This window comes from Octopus sinensis, linkage group LG21 (assembly GCF_006345805.1).
Source record: "Octopus sinensis linkage group LG21, ASM634580v1, whole genome shotgun sequence".
Classification (NCBI taxonomy): domain Eukaryota; kingdom Metazoa; phylum Mollusca; class Cephalopoda; order Octopoda; family Octopodidae; genus Octopus; species Octopus sinensis.
This window is the reverse complement of record NC_043017.1, coordinates 15,774,448-15,796,784: the sequence shown is the minus strand read 5'-3', so window position 1 is coordinate 15,796,784 and position 22,337 is coordinate 15,774,448. Positions and strand designations below refer to the sequence as shown.

Sequence of the window (22,337 nt, the reverse complement as noted above, 5' to 3'; positions counted from 1 at the left end):
GCATACCAGCCACCCCTCTCTGCACCAACATTGTTGTCTAAGGGAAAGGCTGATATAGCTTGGCACCAGTGACATCCCAACTCCTAGCTACAGTAAACTGGAGTAATATGAAATGAAGTGTCTTGCTCAAGAACAACACACAGCCCAGTCCAGGAATTGAACTCAATACCTTATGATTATAGTTGTGAGCCTGACACGACCCACTGAGCTATGCACCTTAACCATATTATATATATATATAAATATATATTGGTAAAAACGATAAGATAACAAAAGAAAGAAAGACAGAGACCTCAATATTATGTAAATAGAGGAAATTCATCTATAAAATAATGTTACAATTATTCAATAGTCAAGATAAAACTCTGAGTTTCAGACGCCGAAGTGGAAATCCACAACACCATCTCTTTGGTTATCTGGCCATCTCTTTAAAGACGGTCATTTTTTTCTGAAAAAAAAAAAAAAAAAAAAAAAAAGGGTCCGACCTGAAATACAACAATATTGGTTTCAACATGCAATTTCACATCAGGAATCTTGTAACACAAATCGATAACCATGTATATATATATAAAAAATCGTCAACAACCAGTGATGTTTGTGAAATGGACTCTCCTCTAAAATCTGAAAATCTTGACTATCAAACAATTTCTTTGTTCTTTAAAACTCTTGTCCCCATTTGTTACTCACTAATGGTTCTCCCTAAAGATGAAAACATTTTTAGTCCAAGATATTTAGATCATCATCTTGGTCATTTGAAGTCTGTTTTCCATGCTGGTATGACAGAAGCTGGTATGCCACAAAGTTGCACCAGGCTCCGGGTGTTTGTTTTGGCTTGGATTCTATGGCTGGATGCCCTTCCCAATGCCAACCACTTTACAGAGTGTCTGCTGGGTGCTTTTTACATAGCACCAGCATGGTTGCCTTTTATGCATGACTGCACAAGTGCCTTATAATTATCATTTACTGTATTGAGGTTTCTCGCTTTGTAGCAACATAATATATGTGAATGATAACAATAATTACAAGATTAAAGCTTATGAGTGATCATCGAGTATTGGTTAAAGAAAATAGTCTTATTTTGGCGAATGTAAGTTCTCAATGGAAGAAAAAAAAGTGGGTGTTAATATGCAAGGTACTTGAACCCACACCTCTTATATTTGCAATAAATGTGCTAACTATTACACTATCTTACCCACTCACTTCTTTCCATTAGATTTAAGAGCTATAATTTCATAGTGTTGGTGTAATGGTCAGCACACTTATTGCAAATATAAGAGGTGTGGGTTCGAGGCCCATGTGTACTGACACCCTCTTTTTTCCATTGAGGGTTTATATGCCCCAATATTAGACTATTTTCTTTAGTCAATACATGGTAAACGTTTATAAGCCTTAAGCTTATTATTATTATTATCATTTACAAAATTATCACTCATCACCATTTCTCTATTTAATACAGAAGACACACACACATATATATATATACACATTGTCTATACGTACTACAGATGTATACACACTCATTCAAACATTCTTATCTAAACTCTGCATAAACTTACCATGAGCGCTTTATTATGTCCTAACCTAGTTATTTCAGTTAACAGCTTCCAGTCTACCCCCCTCCATCCTGTTTCCTGGAAGCTTAAACTCTGTAAATGCTTACTAGGAATTCCTGGCTGTCAATTTTGGACAATTGTCAAAAATAGTCTGCAGAACATTAGTGGAGAGCTAGACAACAACTCATTAGTGATACACTGCTATGGACAGTTCAGAATGCCACATAAAAAGCACTGAGTCCACTCTGCGGAGTGGTTGGTGTTAGGAAGGGCACCCAGCCATAAAATCCCTGCCAAAACAGACACAGTAGCCTAAGGTAGTTTTTCTACCTGGCTGGCTGTCAACTGCCCTACCCATGCAAGCATGGAAGATGGACATTAAACGATGATGGAGATGATACAGGTTAGCCATCCAGGAAAAGTCTCCATTGGCCAATGTATGGTTTAGCAAAGAAACACAATGTGTGATATGTAAACCCCAATGATTGAACTTCAGTCACAGCAAATCTTAAGGACAGAAAGGAGAAACTATTGATATTATTTCATAATGACAACAGACTGAATGTATGTTCTGAAATGTTCACTGACTGTAGACATTCTTTAAAATTTCTACTTCATAATTATGCATCACCAAATGATCGATTGAAGCAACTATAAACACCAACAACTGGGTTAGTATGGCAACTTTTTTCTATCATTTTAAAAGCACTTCATTTCAATGAGTTGTTTCCCTTGCATTACCATTTTTTTCTTCTTTTTTTTTTTGCTACACAAAAATATATATTTTCACTTGTATATTCACTTTGCCTAGTACCAAACAATGGTTAATTCAGTAATTCATAGTATCCTTGGAGCACCCAACCCACTCTGTAGACATTGTATGTGCTAGGAAAGGCATCCAGCTGTAAAAAGCATGCCGAAGCAGACACTGGAGCTTGGCACAACCTTCCAGCTTATTGGTTCATGTCAAACCATCCAACCCAAGACAGAATAGAAAAAGGGACATTAAATGATGATGATGATGATGGTGTAGGTTTGTGATGAAAAATCAAAATGGAACATGAAAGTGATTAATGGAAAAAAGAGAAACGAACATGGTAGACTTATCCTCAGCAGACATTTTGGTTCCAGCTTCTTCCTCTCATGATCTGACACCAGACATTTCACTGTTTTCCTTGTTCTAATGCTTCTCTCTCTCTCTCTCTCCCCTTTTTGTGCATATTTCCGTACCCCCCGTGCCAAAAAGTACTGTCACCAAAAACAGATCCGGTGTCCAGTCAGCTGCCCCCAATTGTCTCTCATTCTGGCAGAAGAAAGATCTCTGAGATGACGGACAAACAAAAACAGCAACAAATGAGATGGAAAACTACAAACAGAAACAATACACCAATATATATATACATACTTTTATTCTTTTTTTTTTGTTTCAGTCATTTTTCACTGTGGCCATGCTGGAGTACTGCCTTTAGTTGAGCAAATTGACTCCAGGACATTCTTTGTAAGCCTAGTACTTATTCTATTGGTGTCTTTTGCCAAACTGCTAAGTTACAGGGATGTAAACACACCAACAATGGTTGTCAAGCAGTGGTCGGGGACAAAGAGACACAAATAAATACACACACACACACGACAGGCTTCGTACAGTTTCCATCAACCAAATCTACTCAGAGGGCTTTCGTTAGCCTAAGGGTGTTGTAGGTGCCACACAGTGGGACTGAACCCAGAACCATGTGGTTGGGAAGCAAACTTCTTAACACACAACCACATACACAAATAAAAGATTGCAACACAACCATAAAAGTACTCAATACAATCTGCCCCCCCCCCTCCATATAAACCGATCCTTTAATCAACAGGTGAGAGCTGAGCTTAGGAGGAAGGTGAACCACATGAAAGAGATGAGGGTGGTGGTGGGGGGGGGGTGAATATGTGGCTTTACAAGGAGGAGGAGGGGGAGGAGGAGAGAAAAGCCTCCCAATCCAATGATGCAGACATGGGAAAAGCTGGATGCCAAAATGATGTTAGAATGGCTGAGTGCTGTAGTGGATGCAGTAGAGTGGTGATGCAGTGGAGAGGTGGCGTGGGGCTAGGGAAGTGCTAGACGTGGTGGTGTAAAAGGGTGATACACAATCCTGACATTTCAAAGACAGGAGCAGCAGAGAACATACTGGAAGAGGAGTGAGCAGCCGGAGCCTGACACAGTTACGAGAACACAGCCAATGGTGGGGGGAGGGGAAGGTGGTGTGTCTGTGCGTGTGTGTGTGTGTGTGTGTGTGTGTGTGTGTGTGAGGTGCAGGCAGTGATTGGTAATAAAGGAAGCTGATATTGAACATTTGGCTAAGAACAATTTCCAGCATACGTTAGTGGTTTTGTTCTTTAGCCCCAAGTCACTCCTGGTCCAGCAGTCATTTGATCAAAGACATTCCAGCAATGACCATCCTATCCTTTATTCAAATGCAAAACTAAGCCAACAACAACAGTATGTCTTTATCTTAACATAGCAGGGTCCTTACACAAGACCACTGGCTGCTATTTCTAGCAACAGCACAGAGAGTTCCTTGTGGTTATCCTTAGAATTAGTTTGAAGATTTTAACTTAAGGTTTCTCCCTTCAATATTTCTTATTATTGAAGACAATGGAGCGGAACTGTATTGGACAGCAAATCTAACTCGAGACAGCTGCAAAGCTGCATGCCAACATAATACGTGTGTGTATGGGCTTGAATATATTAATGAGTTGTACATACACATACAGAGTTATCATGTGTGCGTGTATGTATATATTCACCACACACAGGCTGAAAATGAGAAAAAACATCTCAAATAATCACTCTCGACTCATCCTCTTTCCAAAATCTAAAAAAACAAATTCAACTGCAGATTTTTTTTTTTCAACTAACACACATCTATAAAAGGGCTGAATTTTCTACAAGAAATCATTCATAATGAATCCCTGAGAAGGATGAAAACACTAAATAGCTTTTATCCAAATCCTACCTTCTTTTTCTTGATATATATATATATATATACATTCATACGTGCATGTGAACAAAGACAGCTGCATCAAGAGGAGCAAATCTCAAATTAGAGATGGAGCATGTGGAAGGGGTAGACCCAGGAAGACATAGGATGAAGTGATGGGAAAGGATCTATGGACATTGGGATTCACAGAGGGGACGACAGGGGACCGAGGCTCCTGATGGTTTGCTCTGCTTGAAAAGACACATCAAGCTAAGTAAAAGCGTGGTTGTTCTTGCACAGAGGCTTGTCCCCTGCATCCCTCTCCAGCTGAGCATCTGTAACCTTGAGGGCTTGTAGGTGATGGTGCCACGTAATAAGCACCCTGACCTGAGCTGTGTAAAAGCACCCTGTGCACACTCTGTAGAGTGGTTAGCGTTAGGAAGGGCATCCAGCCACAGAAACCATGCCAGAACAGACATGCAGCTTGTCCAACCCACGCCAGAAAGGACGTTGGACTATGACGATGATGATACTAGCATGACAGAAAAAGCAGGTCATACCTGTAATAAACCCAGTTCTTAAATATGTATGGGTGTGTTCAACTGTGTACAAGACAGCAACACAACTGATAGTGTGTGTGACTGTAGGATTGTCCAACATGGACAGATCAGCCAAAAGAGTCAGTAATCAACACACACACGGCAACATCACTTACATGATTGACCAGATTATCAGATGGTGTTATACATCACAGGTCACAATTTTCCAGATATTTTTCACTGCATATCTTTTCTGCCTTCATTCTAGGGAGTAGAGTCGTATTTCATATATATATGTATGTATATATATTTTTTAAAATCTGCTCATCATCATTATGCAATGTTTAGTTTGGGGGCAGGGCAATATTTCTTACCTCAAATTTTAACTGGAAACTGAAAAGATTTCAGAAATTCTAAATAGAATTATCAACAAGTAAAAGAATTACCTTTGAAGAATCAATAAGTTTGTCCAAGATATGGAGAAGACCTTAGAGCAATTCCTCAGTGGATGTCTTTATGGTCTGAAAAGAGAGAAAAAAAAAACCCAAAAGTTTTTTTATATATATATACACACACACACACACACAGATACACACGATAGGGTGCTGAAAAGTTCCTGGCTTTGGGTAAAAGAAAATACAAGAGAAGGATGTGTTAATTATGATTTATTCAACATATTCCTCTCAGATTCACACATTACAGTGGTCCTTCAGTTTTTCTAAACCCTGTAAAAGGACTCAGACGGCTGAGCCTCCAGCCAGGCCTTTTGTGATACCCTTAAAACTAGGAACTTTTCAGCACCCTCTTACATAGTGTTATAACACATTTAATCCAAGCACACTTTAGTGAATGTCTATATGGCAGAGAGAGAGAGAGAGAGAGAGAGAGAGACAGAGCCATATGAATTTATACGTCTATATAAATTCATATCTCTCTCTCTCTCTCTCTCTCTCTCTCTCTCTCTCTCTCTCTCTCTCTCTCTCTCTCTCTCTGCCATATAGGCATTCACTAAAGTGTGTTTGGATTAAAAGTGTTATAATACTATGTAAGAGGATGCTGAAAGGTTCCTGGCTTTTCATTACCGTATTTTTGTTGACGTACACTGTTTCAATTAACTTTGAAAAGGATGAAGAATTTTGTAGAATAATTTTTTAGTTGGTGTTTGGAACATAAACTGGAAGGTTGTATCATAGAACCAGGAGTGATGGTCTGAGGTGGGTTGGAATCAACAGTTAATAGAAGCATTCTAAAGGGATTAGCTTTATGATGTGTGTAGAAATGTTTTGTAACTTACCCATCTTCACCCCTAGCTTCCTATTAGGACAACAGTAAATGAATTGAGAGATATATTTCTAGATATTTGTGTAGAGTGTGAAAGTCTGGCTGGATTGTCTGGCTGGAGTGGACAGTTTTGGTCACTTTGACCAGAATGGGTGACAGAGATTATAAAGAGGAAGAAAAGACCAGGTTAGCAGCGAGTGCGAGTATCTAGAACTCTGTGTGTGTGTGTGTGTGTGTGTGCACCGGTGTGCATGTGATAATACATAGACTGATGTGTGTGTGTGATAGTATGAGGATCTTTGTGCATGTGTGTGTATGTAACTATTGGTGAGTAGATGCGTGATAGCATGTGGGATTGCTCTTGTGTGTGCGTGTGTGTGTGTGTGTGTGTGTGAGTGGAACTGTTAGCATGAATCAGTCATAGTATTTATTCAATAGTTTCTGCAAGTGCTTTCATACCAACCCACCCAAGACCACCACAACCGAAATCTCCTGCTTATATTTAAAATTAAAACCTTCCATCAGAACTATTTTAGTTTGGTTGTCATCCAAAAAACAGTTTTAAAAGGACAAAGTTAGTTAACCAAATGTCAACAATTTTTTCCTTATTATACAAATTAATGAAATCACAAATGACGGAGTACTTGAAAAGACACTGGGTCAGAGAATAGTCGAGGGGGTGAAACATAAAATCTATGCCCCCTCCTCATCCCCACCTTGTTAGTAGAACATCATAAGAAACGGTTCCTTGGAGAAGACACAAACATTGCAGAAGCACTACAAATTCCTCGGTGTTCTAGAATATCCACTTCTGACTGTTTGCAGCTAGGTGGACTGAGCCAGTGAGAGGAAGGCACAACAATGTGCCTAACCACTCAGCCATTGAACTCCTTACTATGTAATTAATAAAAGATAATGTATAAATTTGCAGCAATAGCCTACTCCACAATCAGTGGGAGAAAAACAATGATTCTTTCTATACACACACATGTACAGACACACATACATACAGCAAGATATATATATATATACAGGCGTGGCTGTGTAGTAAGAAGTTTGGTTTCCAACCACAATGTTCCAGGTTCAGTCTCACTGCATGGCACCTTGGGCAAGTATCTTTTATTATAGCCTCGGACCAACCAAAGCCTTGTAAGTGGATTTGGTAAATGGAAACTGAAAGAAGCCAGTCATATATATATATATATATATATATGTGTATGTATTTGTGTGTGTGTGTGTGTGTCTGTTTGTCCAGCCCACCCCCATCACTTCCTGAAACTTATCGGTTTGGCAAACGAGACTGACAGAATAAGTACTAAGCTTACAAAGAATAAGTCCTGGGGGTCAATTTGTTCGACTAAAGGCGGTGCTCCAGCATGGCCACAGTCAAATGACTAAAACGAGTAAAAGAATTAAAGACTATACACACACACACACCTAAGGAGATGTCCATAAAGACTAACAGCAACAGAAGCATTTCCATAAAGGTGTGTGAAATAAAACACTAAGATGACATTTCCTCATCAGCCAACTAACCACCATCATAACCACCATCATCATAACCATCATCATCATAACCATCATCATCATAATCATCATCATCATAATCATCACTGTCTTTATCTCCATCAATTTCTATATTGCCCATTCTTTGTTATTAGCAACATCACCATAACCATGGCAACATTCTAGGTAATGGAGCATGGCTAATTGGCATAGAAGTTATGGTTGAATGATTTCTTCAGTTTGGGAGAGAGGAAGACAGAACCACTGTGCAAAGGCAAATACAGGAGAGAGAAGGAAATAGTCATATAACACTGAGAGAGAGTGAGTGAGAGTGTGTGTGATTATAGATATGCAGAATGAGAGAGAATTAGAATTTAGTGCCAGTGTGACAAACCTACCAATATCTCTTAACAGTCACAAACTACGCCCCCCCCCCAATCTCCCTCTCATGGTCTATCTACTGCTTTCTTTAAATCTGCAATATAATTTAACATTCTGGTCAGATTACATTCCTACTTACATCATCATCATCATCATCAACCAGAATAAAAGTGAATATGTAAATTGTTGAGAGAGAGAACCAACATATCACTGAACAGCCAACAAGGGAGCTAATATACAGTCAGCTACCTTTCAAAATCACAACTAATATACAAAGAGAAGGATGGTCATGACTGGAGCGTCTTTCAGTGTCAGATCTGACCTGGGTTTAAATAAACCACCAAAATGGAAATAGCAACAACATTCCGAACAAAACTGTCAACATCTCTAATTAAACAGTAAAATAAATGAACAAGAGGGTTCAGTGGACACAGACATTTCCCACTCTATTCTGTCAAAAGAGATTCTGGTTTTTGTCTCCAGTAGTCATGGGGCAACTTGTGACCCACAGGATCTTCTGAATGGTATGCCTAACAAAAGATTAACTCTTTTTGAGTAGCATGGCCCATCTAAAGATGAGCCATATCACATGTGACCAGCCTCTCAATACAGCTTGCTCAAGCCTGGATTATACATGCCAGGGGCCACAGTCAAGAGAAACAACCAAAAAATGAACAAATAGACTGAGTAGTGGAGAGACAGATTAGGACAAGGGCCTGACGGTCCCTTAAGAGAGAGAGAGAGAGAGGATACATACAAACCATCACCATGAACCACAGAATGTCTTGTATGACCATCAACTCATCAAGTAAAGACAAAGGCCAGAGATCAACTTATCAGAAGCTATAGATCTATTGGTCACATCAGTGGTTATCAACCAGAGTCCACAGAAGAAGATTCTGTTGTCAAAATCTATCTGCAATAAATTGATTTTACTCCCACAATACAAAAAGATTTGAATTTTTTTTTTTAAGCAATTCCAAATATTTAATAATAAAAATAGAGTAAGATTTTTATTCCGTATGCAGCAAAATGACCATGGGGGTTGTGTAAAGTAAAACAGACAGTAAAGGGGTCCAAAGAAAAACAAAATGGTTGAGAACCAGTGAGCAGGAACTGGTTTCAAGCCCTCAGTAATGATGCAGTTGACGAACATGGAATGTCTTATCAGAAATAGTTTCAGAATTTACTAATAAACAAACTGGAAAGGACATTTACTGATGTGAGACTGGTTAGACATGGACAGAATTACAGTCACATGATTACTGAAGACTGGGTCTTAGGAATTATGTTCCTAGCAAGCACATAAGTTGGTTTCTCTCTACAATTAGGCTATGAAAAGAAACATAATTAAGGATGTATGTGGTAGACGGGTGTGATAAAGTGTTAAAAATGTTCACACAAGTTCAATCCCAGTGAAAGTCGTAAAAGATTAAAATATAAATATGAACTGACTTTTTAGATATTATGCAAAATAAGATGGGGGTGGGGCAGTAGTGTCCATTTCCAGGGCCTGTTTATAATCTGGTGACATTGATGTCGTTCATGCCCAGCATAAATATCTGCCACAAGAACCCAGCGTGAACCCTGCCAGCTGGTGGTGGTGATGGTGGCAGTGACCATGGGGTGATGTTACTGTTTCAATTCTTACATCACTATATTGGTAGTGTTAACAACTGTGGGCTGCCTATTTGTATTAGTAATCTAATGCTGACATGACAGCAAAACAAAGGGAGTCTCTAGAAGGGATTAAAAAAAAAAGTCACCATAAGGGTCAAACAGGTTGTCTTTATAAAGGGATAAAAAAACCATTTCTCAACAACTGAGTCAACGTGGTTACTAGATCTGCAAGAAGTAGCAGCTAAACCTCCTGTTAATTACATTTATCTTTAAAAAAAAAAAGAAATAAAGATATACTAGATTGTGTTATTCAAAGTACATTATGTTTGAGAGAAGTTGGAATGGTCACAGCTGGAATGCCTTTAATCACCAGGCTAGCTTGGAACTAAACACGACTAAAACAAAGGTTTATTGATTCAATAAAACTTTCTGTTCATTTGAAAAACCAGATTGATAATTGTCAATTATATGATTAATTAAAACTAATTAACTTCGTTAGTATAAGTAGCAACAATGTGGGTTCAATTGTGAGGTGGGTAACTTTTCACTTTGCTTCTTCTTGGGGTTACTGAAATTCCAGGAATTAATTAACCTCTGTTAATTAGTTCTGTATCAATAGGTTCCTTCTATTAATTGAGACATGTTGGATAATTGAAGTTTCACACACACACACACACAGGTGTAGTTGTGTAGTAAGGAGTTTGCTTCTCAATTACACGGTTCTGGGTTCAGTCCTACTGCGTGGAACCATAACCCATTGGCACTTAAAGTGGCCATAGACAGTCCAAAATATTCTGCCTGTTTCAGGTTCAAACTGTCAATATCTGGCCTCTTGTACCTACCCTACATTGTCATTCTAGAAAATATATCATTGCAATCTCAAAGCTATGAGATAACGCATGATTAATTAAAAACAATCTAAATAAATAAGTATTAAATTTGACAGATTAATCTGAATGCTAATGAGATAAGCAATTAACTTCTACTATAGCCCTGGGCCAAGTAAAGCCTTGTGAGTGGATTTGGTAGACAGAAACTGAAACATGATTCTGTGTGTGTGTATGTGTGAATATCACTTTGTGAGGTGGTAAATGAGTGTTACTGCCATCCATACAAGCAGTATTTTATTTCCAATCTGTGAAAAGCTTGTTATGGACATGGGGGGGGGGGAGGATATTAACTTGCTTGGAAACCAATGAGGGTAGGTGACAGGAAGGGCATTTAGATGTAGAGAAGCTGCCTCAATAAACTCCATCCGACCCATGCTAGCATGGAAAAGGGGATGTTAAGAAGATAGCACACACACACACAGCTGAGTGATATAGTCAAAACAAATGATGTTTTAGAATATCTTTTAGAGGTATCCATTTCCACCTGTAATGTTTTTGTTCCTTATTCACAACAAGTAAATGAAGTTGCCCCTATGTCATTGCTCAGTCTGCTGAAAATAGCAGCCAAATCCACCCCAGCTTGCACTGTAGTGTCGTACATAATGCAAGGACTCATACAGTCAGTTGGCTGGTTTCCATGGCAAAGAGGTAACTCATTTCTGAGTGAGTGAAGCAATGTGAAATGAAAGGTCTTGCTCAAGAAAGCAACAAAGCATCAGACATGGAAACCACAATCCTGCAACAGAGGATGCAAACTGTCCTAACCACTAAGCCATGGGCCATATAGATGTACCCCTATAGAAAAAAACTTGGTGATTGACCAGTAGTTAAATGAGATGGACTGTGGTCAGATAGAGTCAAGAGATGGGTCCTTGTATAAAACAATATCGTTAGCAGAGGTTATTGAAATCTTCAATATTGAGATGGTAAGCAGCCAACCCAGTGGGGTCTAATAAAACTATCAACATGGTCAGGAGAGAGAGTCATGAAAGGATTAAGAGTGTAGCAAGCTAACATATTTAATGCAATGAGTTAAAAATATTTTTAATTAATTAAAATTATATCTGTAATGAAGTGAAGCAGTTGTTAGCTTTAATGATTAATTCTAGACAAACAAGACAGCTTTAAACTAGAAAACTGAAGACTGAACAGTGACATGTAGTGAGTCTGGTCTTTGGTGAGGTAACAACAAATGTAGGCAGGTTTCAATCTTATTAAAGTACATCAGAGAAAGTGATAGCCCATTCTTATTAGATCCTAGAGGGGCTGAGAAACTACAGAAATTATACGAACAACAATGGAAAACATTGCCAAGGAGGCTCTCTTCATACAACCAATACAACTTCTGCTAGTGTCACAGTAACAATATCTTGTTGCAGTTGTTTGTAGTGAAGTGGTAGAGTGGATATGTAGGGAGTTCAAATCTGATCTAAACCTCTTGCATTTCTGGGGCATGACACTTGATTGGCACTAACAGGTACCAGATCAGCTGGGAATATTACCAGCAACAGACTGCTATTATCCCATCCAGGATGAGATTTTATTCTAAAACCACAGTGAACCAGTTCTAACAATCTTTACTGTTTCACAGAGCGTGGCTTGTTCAACCACCTAAATCAGCAGAGATCTGTGAGCAAAAGACATCCCAGCCATAGCCATCTCAATTTCACTGTATATCAGAATCACAGATTACATTGTGCAGTGTATTTGCCTTTATTTATAGTGGTAAGGGAGTGATTCGAAGGAAAATTAGCTGTTATTTCTAGTAGGTCTAGTGACTCGAGACTTCTGGGCTGATGCAACTTACCAGTTGAAAGCTATTGTAGAGGCTCCAGTAATCTAAGAATATAAGGAATGGGCAAGATTTCCTTATTCTACACTGGTTGTTGAGAATATCTACCAGACCAGCAGGGAATGTCACCAACAAAAGATTGGTGTTGGTTTCAGGAGTACACATACACACACACACACACAAATAGATATATACACACACATGAGTATATCTGTCTATCAGTCGTAGCAGCAACATTTTATGCTTGCTTTTACATACTGGAAGAGTAAAGATGTTTTATGGTTGAACGCCCTTGCTGCTGTCCCCTGTTTAAGTCACCTCTTACGACACAGGGACATAGTGTACCTATTCTAAAACTGGGATACACTTCAATACACAAATGAAGACCTCTCCAGAAGTGCACAACATTTAAAGTCATGGTGCTCTAGCCTACCAATAACATCCAAATACAAACAAAGGCAATTCACAGGCTGAAAACCCGTGATACAGAAATCATGTTCAGTTACGTATCTACATCAGTGGCTGTGTGATTAAAACGCTTGCTTCCCAACCACATGGTTCTGGATTCAGTCCCACTGTGTGGCACCTTGGGCAAATGTCTTCTACTGTAGCCTCGGGCTGACCAAAGTTTTGTAAGTGGATTTGGTAGACGCAAACTGAAGGAAGCCCGTCATATAGGTGTGTGTGTGTGTGTGTGTGCATTTGTGAGTCTGTGTTTGTCCCACCAACATCGCTTGACAACTGATGTTGGTGTATTTACATCCCCATAACTTAGCAAAAGGGACTGATAGAATAAGTACTAGGCTTACAAAGAACAAATCCTGGGGTTGATTTGTTTGACTAAAGGCAGAGCTCCAGCATGGCCACAGTCAAATGACTGAAACAAGTGAAAGAATAAAAGACAATCTCAGCAACAGAGAACTCGCCATCTTGGTCATTTTATATATGGAACAACGAAAGTAGGTGGGGTTTTTTTTTTCAAGCCTGTTACTGTGTGCTGCATTATGAAGGACTATAACAAGTGACAAGAGAGTGTGAGAAGCATCCAACTGATGCGAGCATAGGAAACTGGCTTCATGATGATGACGCTGATGAAGGTGGTGGTGATATATTTCATCAGTGACTGTCAGGGCTTTAGGAGCCAGCGGTTTTAGTAAACAGAACATGACAGCTGAAGAGGCAAGTTGGGTTGTGTGTTTATAATTCGATATCAGAGAAAACAACAACAACTACAAATCAATAATTAGTATTGAACCAACACAGCTCTCGTATGTTCAATACTATTGTAGTTATTGATTCGTTGGAGCTGCAGAGTCACCAGCTCATACAAAGGGAGGAAAGGAAAAAAAAAAATATCAATGAGACAAACCCCTCTCTCCCCAATATACATCTGGTATTTGTTTTAATCAATTTCAGGAGATGAGAAAAGCAGAATGAATCTCAGGATGGTCAACGAATTGATAATTAATTAACAATGTATGAAAGAAACCAGAAATCTTAATTGCCTTCCTATATCAAAGGATCCAGTTTCTTCTTATTATCCATTGGGTTGGAGCCATTAAGGGTCACTAAGGGTTTTGCACCTGCAAGAATCTAGGGCTAATAATCTACAACAGGCATCAACAACCATTTGAAAGAAGAGGGCAAATAAGACTTGGTTCGTCATCAAGCAAGATTCACTACTATAAAAAAAATTTTGGCATGCCATTCATAAAGTCCCATGGGTCACAATTTGCCCCTGACTGGACTACAAGGTGCCGCTCTGTAGCTGGAACAATTGAATGTTAGAGCCTTGCAAAGGGAAGTTCACAGCAAGTTGGGTCTGTAACTTTATTTTAGTTTCCAAGTGACAACGTGGAAATGTCAGTCCAACACACAACACTTTGACTTAGCAAAGGATCCTCTAAATTTGCTAGACATAGCAGTCAAATCTCTCTTAAACCCATTGAGCTTTGCTTGAAAATAAAGATGATATGGTTGTAATTGGAATGTCTTTGATGATATGTCAAATAGATCAGAACTGGTTTTATAGTTAAACATCATGCACACCACAGAATCTTATTTCCCTCTCCTGTATGATAATTTTGCAATAAATGGCTGGGAGGGGGGAGTGCCTGACAATGACAGCATGAACTTAGAGTACTAGCAGAGGAGGTGGGGTACAATTGTGTGAGTATGAAATAAACTTTGAATCAAGACATCATTGTAACTTGACAAACCAGTTGCTCTATCAAGCAATATTAATTAAATTGTTCTAATTAAACCTACTTCAAACAACAAAACCTTTGAACTACTTCATCATTATCTTGTATTTAATCTACCATTTCTGCTACACTTTGTCTCTTCCTCCACATCAGAGATTCCTATAGATTTTTCTGAGAAGACTCAAACCAATAAAAATATATATCACCACAGGAAACCCCTAACAACACACAAGTCTACCTAGCAAGGTCCCTGGTATACAGGTCACCCTATCAAGATCTTAAACCCCGATTGGAAGATGGAGTGGTCATGGTTGGAGTGCCTCTAATTGCATGTCTGCTTGATCAAGACTGACCAACTTTTTAAGGTATCTAGTTTAAAATATGTCAATGAGGCATTAGGAATGGCATACCATGCCAAAACAGGGAGTGGAGCATAATGCTGACAGGATCACCGTCCCACCATGGATCATCATCATCTCCATGCTTTTGACTGGATCCTGGACATTGAATGATGATGACGATATAAACAACAAAATGACAAAGATACAAAGCTGTCAATTTGACGAATTCTTCCAAACTCAATAATTAGTTTGCTTAAGGAAGAACCAACTCTTCAGTCCCATGTAATCCTTATTTACTCCCATTGTTCAGAATTAGCCATGTATTGTCTGACAACTTTGAGAATTTTAGGAGATAACTGTTAAGTTTGGAATGACATTGTTGGGTAGGTGTGAGGAGTCATATCTGGTCAGTTTGAACATAAAACAGGGAGAATATGTTGACTGGATATGGCCAGTTTACTCATCAGTAACTTTTACAGAAGTGCTAAATTATGAGGGCATAAACAAACCAACGTTGGTTATCAAGGGTGGTGGTGGTGGGGACAGACAGACAGACACACGACAGGTTTCTTTTAGTTTCTGTCTACCAACTCCACTCACAAGGCTTTGGTTAACCTGTGGCTGTAGTGGATGACACTTGCCCAATGTCTTGTACATCACAGCTAAACCATAGAGCCCATGGTTGGAAAGCAAACGTCTTACCACACAGCCATGACTGCATACACACACACACGATTAATGAGAGAGAGAAATGGAAGATGGCAGATACAAGAATATTTATTAATTACTACTACTGTTTCCATCCATCTAGCATTGATCCCGTGTGGGTGGGATATTTAACTGGTTTAGGAGTATCTGATGGTGTAGATGTGTCTCTTCAGGTGATTACAAGATGTATCTCATTAAAATAACAACTGTTCAGTAAGATATCTTCTCTGTGTATAGAAAAGCAACAAATCATAGGATACAGTTTCGTTCTCATATAAGGTCAATAATAAATAGCAAATGCAAAAAGTAATGAATACACAATAGAGTGAAAATTGTATTAAATATAACCGTTAACAGGTATGGATGTTTAAATGCCCTTGCTTACATTGTATACCGCACATAGACTTGCTTGTACAAAACATCCATGAAGATACAAGCATACACACACGCACACACACGTGATTTGGTGCACATATGCTCACACAGCAAATTAAATAGCTATTTAGTGTTTATAAGAATGAGGAGGATGGAGTTCAATAGAATTCAGCCATACCCTAAGGTAAATTATGATTATTAATTTGGTTAACAGTTACTTCAATTGATCCCCACTGCATGGTATGAAAGGATATTTATAAGCATGTAAGCATCTGGAGAGTCTTTCAGAAATTCTATTAATGATCTTCTCATTGCTCCACAAAATAGACAAGGATTCCTCGGAGCAGAGTCTGCATTTCCTGGAAACAATATTGTATGGTTGTGCGTGCCTTACTATGAACCAAGTTAGATCATATTTAAATTTATATTCCTTAAGTTGCCACACAAAATCAGCCAAAGATGTTGAATGCCTCTAGTTGATTTTCTTGAAGCTGGTGACATGGTTGTGATAATTCCTGAATGAATCAGCCGTTACCCCAATGTAAATGTACAGTCTCCCTTTTGTGTGTACAGTACATTTATATACAAGATTCGTACTCATACAGAAGTTCATCAACAGGCATTTTGATTTTCCTCTGCATGAGCATTTATTACATTTAGTTGCATATGTGGCAGTTCTGACTTCATTTTCTGACGCTGTTATAAATGTAGTGAGGAAGTGTCACATCAAGGTTAGATAAACTGTTATCACAAACTGGCATGATGTCATGGGAAGAACGATTAATGTGACATTTTAACTTCATAGATCTTTAGGTTGTTACTTTAACAGAAAACATAACCAGTAAAACCAAATTGGTTGGCTGACACTCCATCAATTACAATGATGAGTGTTCCGGTTGATCTAATCAATGGAACAGCCTGCTAGTAAAATTAAAGTGCAAGCGGTCGAGCACTCCACAGACACAAGTACCCTTAACATAGTTCTCAGGGAGACTCATTGTAATACAGGATGTGACAAGGCTGCCCCTTTGAAGTACAAATACTACACGTTTCTGCCAGCTGACAAGAGCAACATGAAATAAAGTGTCTTCCTCAAAGAACCAAGTTGCTACTGGGAATTGAACTCACAACCTTATGATTAGGAGCCAAATACCCCAACCACTAAGCCACATGGCTTCACAATGAAACAGATGCATTCAGTTGTTTGTCGATATATTTTGTGATTCTGGCCTGAGGGTGTCCCGTTCAGGAGGGGTTTGTACATCCAGACCAAGCTAAGCCCTTTACCTGTAAGTCATCCTCATCGTTTTGGACATCCATTTTAAGTAGGGACTGGATGGAATTTGTGGAGGTATAGCTTCAACAGCTCAATGCTCTTCCTGTCTCCAGCCCTCACTCGTTTCCAAGCAATGGAATATTTCCCCCATCACCAGACAAGTGTTTCAAAGAAGATTGGAAACGAAGGACATTGCTTGTAGGTTGGTGACACTCATTTACAGCTATCATCCTATATCAAAACAAGGAGAAATGCAACACACACACACACTATGGTATCAATCAACAGACTGCAGCCACACTGGAAGAATTGACTCCAGTTCCTATTTTTTAAAGCCTGATACATATTCTCTGCGTCTCTTTTGTTGAACCGGTCGTCAAGTGGTGTTGGTGGGGGGAGCACGCTTCAGTCATTTTGACTGTAGCCATGCTGGAGCATCACCTTAGTCGAACAAATAACCCCAAGACTTATCTTTGTACACCTAGTACTTATTACATCAGTCTCTTTTGCTGAACTGCTAAGTTACGGGAACATAAATACACCAGCATCGATTGTCAAGCGATGGTGGGGGACAAACAAACATATACAGACACACACACACGTACGTGTGTGTGTGTATATATATATATAGGATAGGGTTCTTTTAGTTTCCGTCTACGAAATCCACTCACAAGGCTTTGGTCGGCCCAAGGCTATCGTAGAAGACACTTGCCCAAGATGCCACACAGTGGGACTGAACCCAGGACCATGTGGTTGGGAAGCAAGCTTCTTAACACACAGTCACGCTTATATCCACATACAATATATATGATGGGCTTCTTTCAGTTTCCATCTATCAAATCCATTTCCAAGGTTTTGTTGGCCCAAAGTTGTAGTAAAACTTGTCCAAGATGTTGTGCAACTGAACCCAAAACCATGTTGGTTGGGAAGCAAGCTTCTTACCACACAGCCACACTTGTGCCGATGACGAGCTTCTTTCAGTTTCTGTCAAACAAATCCACTCACAAGGCTTTTGTTGGCCCAAGCTTATAGGAGACACTTGCCCAAAGTGCCACGTAGTGGGACTGAACCCAGAACCATGTGGTTGGGAAGCAAGCTTCTTACCCCAGAGCCATGTCTGTGCCTATTTACATATGGAGCAGCCAATTCACAAGAAACTCCCAAAAGCCTGCTGCTTATTTCTATTATTTCTCCTTCTAGTGTTATGAGATAACATCACACAACAATGCATCACTGGCTACAATATTGAACAAATGCATTTCACATGAAGGAAGTATTATACTTTGATGAGAGGGCAAAGACACATATCAAAAGGTAACTGGCTATGATGTAGAACTGTGAAGATGTGGCAACAACACACAACTGACTACTGGCTATGATGTAGAACCAATGCATTTACCAGGGATGGTAGGAGAAAGACATAGACCACTAGCTTTGGTGTAGAACAGTGATGACACTGGCTACAATGTAGAACAGTGAAGGTAGCAGAATGATCACTGGCTATAATGTAGAACTAATGCATTTACCAGGGATGGTAGGAGAAAGACATAGACCACTAGCTTTGGTGTAGAACAGTGATGACACTGGCTACAATGTAGAACAGTGAAGGTAGCAGAATGATCACTGGCTATAATGTAGAACTAATGCATTTACCAGGGATGGTAGGAGAAAGACATAGACCACTAGCTTTGGTGTAGAACAGTGATGACACTGGCTACAATGTAGAACAGTTAAGGTAGCAGAATGATCACTGGCTATAATGTAGAACTAATGCATTTACCAGGGATGGTAGGAGAAAGACACAGAACACTGGCTATAATGTAGAACAGTGATGACACTGGCTATGATGTAGAACCAATGTAGTATATGTAACAATGATGTGAGACAGTGGTCTGATGAAGTATTATTAAAGCTGTTCTTACTAATCTCTTCTTTGTCTCTCCAAATTAATTCACCATTGATTGATGGTTAATTGTTAGTTGGAAGCCTGACAGAACTTGTGATCAATGTGAATATTGTTTATATTACAGCCACACACACATACTGTAATAGTGAGAGTGGCAAACATGGTAGAGTAGCAGACTAATGTCTTAGTTTTGTCCCTCTCCAAGTCCTGAGTTCAAATGCTACCCTATCATTTCTGCTCTTCAAGGGTCAACAAGATAACTATCTGATACATAGTGGAGTTTGATTTGAAGGCACACACACATGTATCCATACATTGGGAAGTTTCTGCGCTCACTTTGAGAGGGAGCCATTTAGATAGATAACAGTCGGTTACACACAATATCTGGAACTGATTAAGCAGATCAGTTTTAATTTATTTTTAAGAAAGAGTTTGAGAACAATTAATTTTGATAACAATAACTGTTTGACACCCTTATTCATTATCATAATAAGGAGCTTCCACTATGTGTGTGTGTGTGTGTGTGTGTGTGTGTACAAACCCTACAAATGAGTGAGATTTTAATAAGACAGATGGGAAAGAAGGTACCGTACATCTGTTTGTTCATTTCATACGTGTTTTCCCAAACTGAATATGGGTTAGACCAGTGGTTCCCAAAGCGGGCGGTATTGCCACGCCGCCTGGGGGTGGTGGTGGTGGAAATTTCCAAGGGCGCAATAATGGGATAGCAATTCATGTAAAAACAATGAAATAATGGGTTCATTAGGTTAAGTTACATTTGTGAAATAGAGTTGCTTTGAATTTGCTTCAGAAAGAGGTCTATGGTTGTGATGGTTGGTTGGTTGGGGTGGGGGCACTAGGAATGTGGCCTGGGTGTCAAAGGGAGTAGGCAGCCTGAAATGGTTTAGGAACCACTGGGTTAGACAAATACACACTGAGCCACTGATGAAATATTTTGTAACTATGTTCTTCCAAGTTCAATCCCACTCTGCAGTGCATTTGTTGTCAAGTGGTCTTCAACTGCAGGTGTGTGTGTGTGTGTGTGTGTGTGTGTGTGTGTGTGGTTGCCTTTGGGCCATGTTCAATGCAAGTGTCATCGTTGGAGGACTTCAACAGGATCATCCAATGAGTCAGGGGCTCCACATATGCTCCAATGTCTTAGTTTTGGTATGGTTTCTATGGCTGGGTCCGCTTCTTAACACCAATCACTTTACAGTAGCACCAGTGAGGTGAGCTTTAACTCAAACGACCAAGATCCTCCTCTTCCAGCTGAGTGGGAGTACAACAGAAAAGGAGGCAGCTTGGGTTGAGGGGTTGATGGAGGAAAGAGTAGCAGGTTTGTTGCTGTAGAGGAGATACATGGCTAGCCTGCATTCAATAAGGGTAGGTCGAGCTGAAAATGGGTATGGGGAATCAGACAGCATACCCTAAAGGGAAGAGGGAGTATGGAGACAGATCAGGAAGGGTGGATGGGTGAGATATGGTTATAGAAGGGACTGGGGGTGAATGTAGTGAGGGGTGATCAAGGGTGTAAAAGTGATCAATGATAAACGAGCTAAGTAGGAGGAGATGATGATAATGAGGGATGGATGTGAATAAAAGTCACTCAGGGGAGAGTGGGTGATGACTGGCAGTGCTGGAAGGGTAAAGAAGAGCACATATGATAGTACAGTAGGAAGGGGAAGGATGAGAGATAGAAGATAGGTGGTAGTAGATGGGTAAAAGCTGGAAGAGTGAAGAACGAGAGGTGTACAGTGATAAGAGTGGAGGTGGTCAGAGGTAGACTGGAGTGAATGTAATAAGTGGTGAACAAAGGCAAGGATAGTGACTGGTAAGTATAAGTGAGTATTAAGAATGAGGTAAGGATGTCAATAAGAAGTGGTTCAGGGGAGGATGAAGAGAGATAAATGGTGGCACAGAAAAGAATAAAATGTGCCCTCATGCCAGCAGGGAGAGCAAATGTTAAACAATGATGATATATGTGTGTGTGTGTATATATATATATATATATTTATATGTATGCATAAATCTATATACATGCACATTAGTGTATGATAATATGAAAGAAATGAACACGGAAAGAGACAACATGATTATCTATATCTACTCATATACTTTCCATGTATCCATGTTTATATAAATCTGTGTGTGTGTGTGTAAGATGAGTGTTCTATCAAAGTGATAAGTTGTCCAATAAATAAAAGTACCAAAGTAAAAATAAATCTGGGATTTTCATAAAAATAATGAAATGGCCAAAAAGCAATGCACCAACATGGCTGCGGCCCAATAACTGAAATCAATAAAAGTGTGCAGAACAATATATATATCTCTATATATAAAACTGAAATGCGTTTTTGCCGCTTGGATCGCTTTCAATGCCACTACGTCCCGTCCGATTCGCTCCAAAATCTACAGGGGCATGTAGAATGAGGTGACGATGCCCGTGGGCTACCTTAGAAATCCCTATCTTAAAAGGTGTGGTTGCCAGGGGCCATCTTCCTCACTCAAGCTATTTCCTCCATTCCCCCCTAACTCCCCTTCATTTATAACTTTGACAATTCCATTCCCGTTATTTAATGTAAAGTTCGTCAGACGGCGTTCTTTGATGTACCTGTCTGCATTCATAGGGAGAATTATCGCCACACGCCACCACCAACACACAATCATGAGAACAAATATTATGAATCAGATATTCATTGCGTTCATTTATATATGTGTGTGAGTGTGTGTGTGTTCGATATATAAATATATATATAATGTATATATACAAAGTGTATATATCTGAATTTATGTATATTAAACTTTTAATAATTTTTGATAGTTATATATATTTTTAAACAATTATAAATATAATTTAATAATTTTTATTTTAAATTTAAATAATTTAAATTTTTCAATTTTATATATTTTCTATATTATATTTTTTAATTTACAGGGACATGTAAAATGAGGTGACGATGCCCGTGGGCTATCTTAGAAATATACATGTGTATACATTACACATA

At 39.1% G+C, this 22,337-nt stretch overlaps 1 protein-coding gene across 4 annotated transcripts in view; it reads right to left on the bottom strand.

Moving 5' to 3' along the window:
- LOC115222846 (ras-related protein Rab-14) overlaps positions 1–22,337 on the bottom strand; it is an 84,845-nt gene that overhangs the window by 17,549 nt on the left and 44,959 nt on the right. The window contains exon 3 of one of the 4 annotated variants that reach the window (XM_029793188.2): positions 5,499–5,573. The exons of the other annotated variants lie outside the window; for them this stretch is intronic. The gene's annotated coding sequence lies outside the window, so the exon portion shown is untranslated. The remainder of the gene's footprint in view (positions 1–5,498; positions 5,574–22,337) is intronic. 4 annotated transcript variants of the gene reach the window in all.